This window comes from Dasypus novemcinctus, chromosome 30 (genome assembly GCF_030445035.2).
Source record: "Dasypus novemcinctus isolate mDasNov1 chromosome 30, mDasNov1.1.hap2, whole genome shotgun sequence".
Taxonomy (NCBI): domain Eukaryota; kingdom Metazoa; phylum Chordata; class Mammalia; order Cingulata; family Dasypodidae; genus Dasypus; species Dasypus novemcinctus.
In genome coordinates this window covers 33603715-33609714 of record NC_080702.1, presented here as the reverse complement: position 1 = coordinate 33609714, position 6000 = coordinate 33603715, and the positions used below count along the sequence as shown (strand labels likewise).

At 36.9% G+C, this 6000-nt stretch overlaps 1 pseudogene; it reads left to right on the top strand.

Annotated features, from left to right (window-relative positions):
• The first annotated feature begins 303 nt into the window (after positions 1-303).
• Positions 304-5659, top strand: LOC131276765 (olfactory receptor 7A17-like; annotated as a pseudogene).
• The last annotated feature ends 341 nt before the right edge of the window (positions 5660-6000 follow it).

Here is a 6000-nt window from a genome sequence, read left to right as displayed (position 1 = left end):
CTATTGCCAAAATTTGCAATCGACCCAAATGCCCATCAACAGATGAGTGAATCATTAAAATGTGGTATATATACACAATGGAATACTACTCGGCTATAAGAACAAATACACTTCAAACACATGTGATAACATGGATAAATCTTGAGAACAATATGTTGAGTGAAGCAACCCAGGCTTTAAAGACAAGTACTATATGAACTAAATGATATGAAATAAGTAAACCAAGCTGCCTCAGAGAGCTAGAGACTGGATGAGAGCTTACAGGAATTCGGGGGTAGAGGAAGGATGTAAGCTGACATCTACATGGGTGAAATCTATGATAAGCTGGAGGTAAGTATGTATACAAGGAAAGGATAAAATGGGGGCATAGGGTTACCTTTGGGTGGGGCTTTCTGGGCTTGAGGGAGGCTAGGGATGGGAGGATGGGTAATATTGTCCAAGAAATTGGGGGGATGGGGCAACATACGAACATAGGAGATTGGCAGGTGTTCATTGAGAGTAAAATGCTGAGAAAACCTTTTAAAAAATATAATAAGGAAAGTTACCTGTTTAAGATACTTAAAGGGGATAATCTGATGTAGGACAGACTCCTAGGGAATATGTGAATGCTCATTTTGCCAGAGTGGGTTATATCATTGGGTAGAGACCCACATAATGAGAATTAAGGTATACCCACATCCTGGGGAGGACTGATGCCATCAAATAGAGGGAACTGTATCTCTCAAGAGAAAAGGTGGCTTCCAGGGTATTAGGGCACTTGAGCTTATCAAGCCCTCAACACTGTCGCAAGTATCTCTGAACATGGCTCTTCAAAAATGAAGATTGACTGTCACTGTGAGCCCTAAGGGGAGGGGGAAATAGGTATTGAATAGATGGCACCAATGTAACTGTGAGGGAAATAGAAGTGTTTCACAAGAATATGCAATGAATGATATAAAACATGTTAAATTACACCAAAAATATATAGGGACTATAGGCTAAAATGTAAATCATAATGTAAAACACAGCATAACTGAAAATTTAGAAAATTGTATAGCCTAAAGTATAAGCCACCATGTAAACACAAATGTTACATTGTTTGAAAGCTATTGTCTCAATATCTGTACATCAGTTTCAGTAAATATGTTATGAATATGTTAAAAGTTTATTGCTTTGGAAGGGAAAAGTTTTTATGTTGGACATGTGGGAGTACTGTGTATTGTGTATATGAATTGCTGTGATCTGAAACTCTTGTGATGATAAACTTAATTAGAAAAAAGAAAAGAAAAAGATAGGATGTAGAATTTTTCCAATTTAATATGTATTCTATATCTAACCTTTAAACTCTTCGCTATATTCCATTTTACTAGTAAGGGAACCTGGCAGAATATTGGGCTTCACTTTTCAGGAAGTTTTGGATCACAGAGTGGTTCAACAATGGCAGCGGAGGAATACTGGTGTGGAATGTTATTGAGAGGGGACATATGGTTGACAGGGAGATCTACAGCATGTATATCCAGGGTACATAAAAATGTTTGGATATTTACATAGTGGAAACAATTAAAAACAACAACTGAGGGAGTGCTGAGTTCTTAGCCAGGGGAGATCTATCACAGTCCCTAAAGGAACAGCAACAATCCCCCAAGTGCAACAGCAAAGACCAAAAAGGAATGAAGGTCCAATAGTGAGCCCCTGATACTAATGATTATGTTTGTGAGCCTGTGCACCTGAAATAAGAACAAGGCCTAGAGCAGCAGTGTGCCTAAGAGTTACCTCCTGAGAGCCTCCGTGTCGCTCAAATGTGGCCAATCTCAAAGCCAATCTCAGCATGTAAATGCATTGCCTTCCCCACAGTGTGGGACATGACTCCCAGGGATGAGCCTCCCTGGTGCTGAGGGATCACTACCAAGTACCAGCTGATTACGTAACTAGAAAATGACCTTGAATAAAAGGTTCAACTCGAACCAGCAGAATATCCCTGTCTACATATAATAACAGGAGTTAAAAATGCTTTTTGACCTAAATCAAGGGGGAAGTGGAAAGGACAAATGAGTTTATATGGCTATGAGTCTCTAAAAAAGACCCTGGAAGTTTTCAGAGGGGTTGACTTATGCACGCCTGAACAGAGTCTCAGAGACAGATAAAGTAGATACAACCACAGGTATTGGTTCTTTTGAGGGATTAAAAAGACCCACTGGTTTTATGGTCATGGCAGATGGAGTTCACTACCATGTCAGTTGGCCCTTCTTTGGAGTTTGTGTTTCTGTCTGATGGAGCTGGACTCAGGTGTGATCTCTTTTCACAAGCCTTTCCTGTTACTTTACTGGAATTGTATTTGGGGCTGGGGTTTAAGATATATCTAGGGGATCTGAATCTCTGGACTGACCATATGATGGACATGCCCTGAGCTCCAACAGATTTCTTCTCGTACACTCTGGTTTATTGGACTTACTCCACTCAGCTAACATAGAGTTGAAGAATATCAACCACCACACAAAGGATCCAAGAGTGCCTACAACTGAAAGCAGGAGGATTGCATCCAGCATCCATGTGGAATCAAAGACGCATCTTGACATAGATGTGGAATGGACACAACCAATCCAAGGTCCACAGAATGGAGGAATACAATATGGATTAGAGTGGACTTACTGATATTTTATTCATGAACTATTGTGGTTAGTAATTGAAGAAAATATGGCATTGGTGTGGAGAAAGTGGCCACGGTGGCTGCTGGGTGTGGGGAATGGGAGGAAGAGATGAGATGTGGAGGCATTTTCGGGACTTGGAGTTGTCCTAGGTGGTGCTGCAGGGACAATTACCAGACATTGTAGATCCTCACATGGCCCACTGGATATAACGTGAGAGAGTGTGCTATGATGTGGACCATTCACCATGTGGTGCAGTGATTCACCAAATGCAATGAATATATTATGATGATGGAGCACAATGTTGCTGTGGGGGGAATAGTGGGGTGAGGAGGGTGGGGGGTACCTGGGGACCTCATATTTTTTTAATGTAATATTTTAAAAAATGAATTAAAAATTAATTAAAAAATAAAATTAATCTATGCTTTTTAAAAATAAAAGATTTTTTAAAGCCAAAATCTTAAGCACAAATCAATATTAAAAGAAACTTCAGAATTTTCACATTTGCATTCAATTTTGACTGGACTTTAAAAGATTCCATATATAACAAAACCCTGTCTCTGAATCAAAATGAATATTAAAAATATTTAAGCCTTGTCACAAATTTACTCTACAGAAGCAAGGAAAACAGAGTGAATAGTAACAGCAGTATATTTTTAGCATAGAAATCAATCAATTATTTCTTTTATGATAAAATGAAAATCAGTGAGCCATCATTTTCATAACACTGACTAAGTTATTTACTATCATTCAAGTATTTGCTTTTCAGTTTGTGTGTTTAATATATATCCATCCATATATTTGGGTTAAATAAAATTTCCACATCAAAAATATTTCATTCAGAATTCTATTCAGAAGTACAAACCATACCTTTTCAAAGCATAATCAAATACTATACAATAATGCTACCATTTAGATTTATACGCGTCATCTGAAAGACTTACCTTGCAAACATTGGTTTTTCACTTTATTTCAAGAATAAATGTCCCTATGTCTAAAAATTTAAATAATAATAAAAAAACAGATTGAAATAATTCATGCTTTGTGTTTTCCTTCATCAGGCTTTGATAAAAACACAGCCATCAGGTGTTGGAGAACTACCTTCCTTCCCAGTTATATTCTCTATAGCAGATGAGAGCTTCTTTTTGTATGCTTACTTGGGGAGTATATATATACTTAGCTTAGGATTCTGTTCAGAGCTTTTGACTATTTTTTATTTCAGCATTTGCTTTCTTATTTTGGGGGTGTTAAGGCTTCTTTGTATATTTGGGTGTAAGTCATTTAACAGAGGTAATTTGTCAATATTTTTTCCAAATCTGTAGATTTTCTTTTCAATCCATTATCAATGTATTGCACAGAGGAGGAATTTTACATTTGAATAACAGCAGCTTATAAATAAACTTTTCTCATAGATCATGCTTTGGATGCTTTATCTAAAAACTTATTACCACACCATGGGCCCCTAAACTTTCTATAACTTTATTCTAGAACTTTTACCATTCATTTTACTTTTAAGAGGTATGATTCACTTCGATTTAATTTTTATGAAATATTTGCAATCTGTGCTTAAGTTCTTTTTTGTTTGGCATGAGTGCATCTTGTTGTTTCAGTACCGTTTGTTGAGAAGACCATACTGTCTACATGAATTTGTCTTTGTCCTCTGTGAAACATTCATTGAACACATTTGCATGGGTGCATTATTCTTGTCTATTTCTTCAAGTGGGTACTGTTTAAATATTGTGTTTTCATATCAAGTATTGCAATTAGGTAATACGGCTCCTACTACTTTGATATTCTTTACTATTTTTTCTCAAGGTAGAAAAAGAATGGTCATTAGTTAAGTTGATTAAAATAAAGTCTGAGAGAATCTGTAGTGGAAAATATTGCCTGGGCATAGTGATTTCCATTGTGGACGAGTATAGTTAGTCAGCAAAATTATCAAGGAAAAGCAGGAGCATTTGATTTCTCTGACATTGTTAAATAAAGAAATTAAATCTTTATAAAATCTATAAAAATATAATCCTAGTTTGCTTACAAAAGAAATCATACCATATATTATATTTTTATAGTAACTGTATGTGACGAAATTTACATTATTCTCATATCTCTTCTAGGATCTTCATCATCTACATGGAAAGAGAAAACCAAATATGTGTCTCAGAATTTGTCCTCCTGTGGCTGTCAGAAGATACAGGAGTGCAGCCCCTCCTCTTTCGACTGTTCCTGTTGATGTACCTGGTCACCTTTACAGGCAATCTGCTCATCATCCTAGCCAAAATCTCAGACTCCCCCCTCCACACACCCCTGTACTTCTTCCTCTCTAACTTGTCTTTTACAGATATCTGTTTCACCTCCACCACTGTCCCAAAGATGCTGGTGAACATCCAGACAGAAAGAAAAATCATAACTTTTGAAGAATGCCTCATCCAGATGTTTTCTTTTCATACTTTTTGGACAATTAGATGATGCCATTTTGACTGCAATGGCTTACGACCGCTTTGTGGCCATCTGTCACCCTCTGCACTACACAGTCATCATGAACTCCCAGCTCTGTGGCCTCCTGCTACTGGCATGCTGGTTATTGAGTGTTTTGTATTCCCTTTTACAGTGCTTAATGGTTTTGCAATTGTCTTTTTTACAGGTTTGGAAATTCCCCACTTTTTCTGTGAACTTAATCAGGTAGTCCAACTTGCCTGTTCTGACGCCTTCCTAAAATGATGAAGTGCTATATTTTCCTTCTGCACTTGTGGGTTTTACTCCACTCACTGGGATCCTTTTCTCCTACTCAAACATTATATCCTCCATTTTGAGAATTTAGACAGCTGAAGGCAAGTACAAAGCATTTTCTACTTGTTGGTCTCACCTCTCAATAGTGTCCTTGTTTTATAGTATAGGTGTTGAAGTGTAGCTCAGCTCTACTGCTTCCTAAAACTCAAGGACAAATGCAATAGCCTCAGGGATGTACACGGTTGTCATTCCTATGACCCTTTATCTACAGTCTTAGAAATAAGGACATGAAGCAGTGTTTTAAATAGCTGAGAAGCATTCTCTCTAAAAAAGGATTCTTGTCTCAAGTTTAGAAAATTGCTCATGACTAATAGAGGCCACAAAGGGAGAGATCTAAATAAAAATTCTTTAAAAAGTGTATAGAAAGATAACTGTCATTTGCCTAATATCAGAGCTCTTTTTTTATTTTTTATATGTAATTGTCACCTGTTTCTTTTTTATTATTTTACATCATGTGATCTTTCTTATTGTATTCCCTGAAATCAGTATTGAAGGCAGAAACTGCTGCCTGGATTTTCAATAATGAAATATTTCATACATGTAATTTATATATATAAAATCATAGCAGATGCTGGAGGGATGAGGGTGT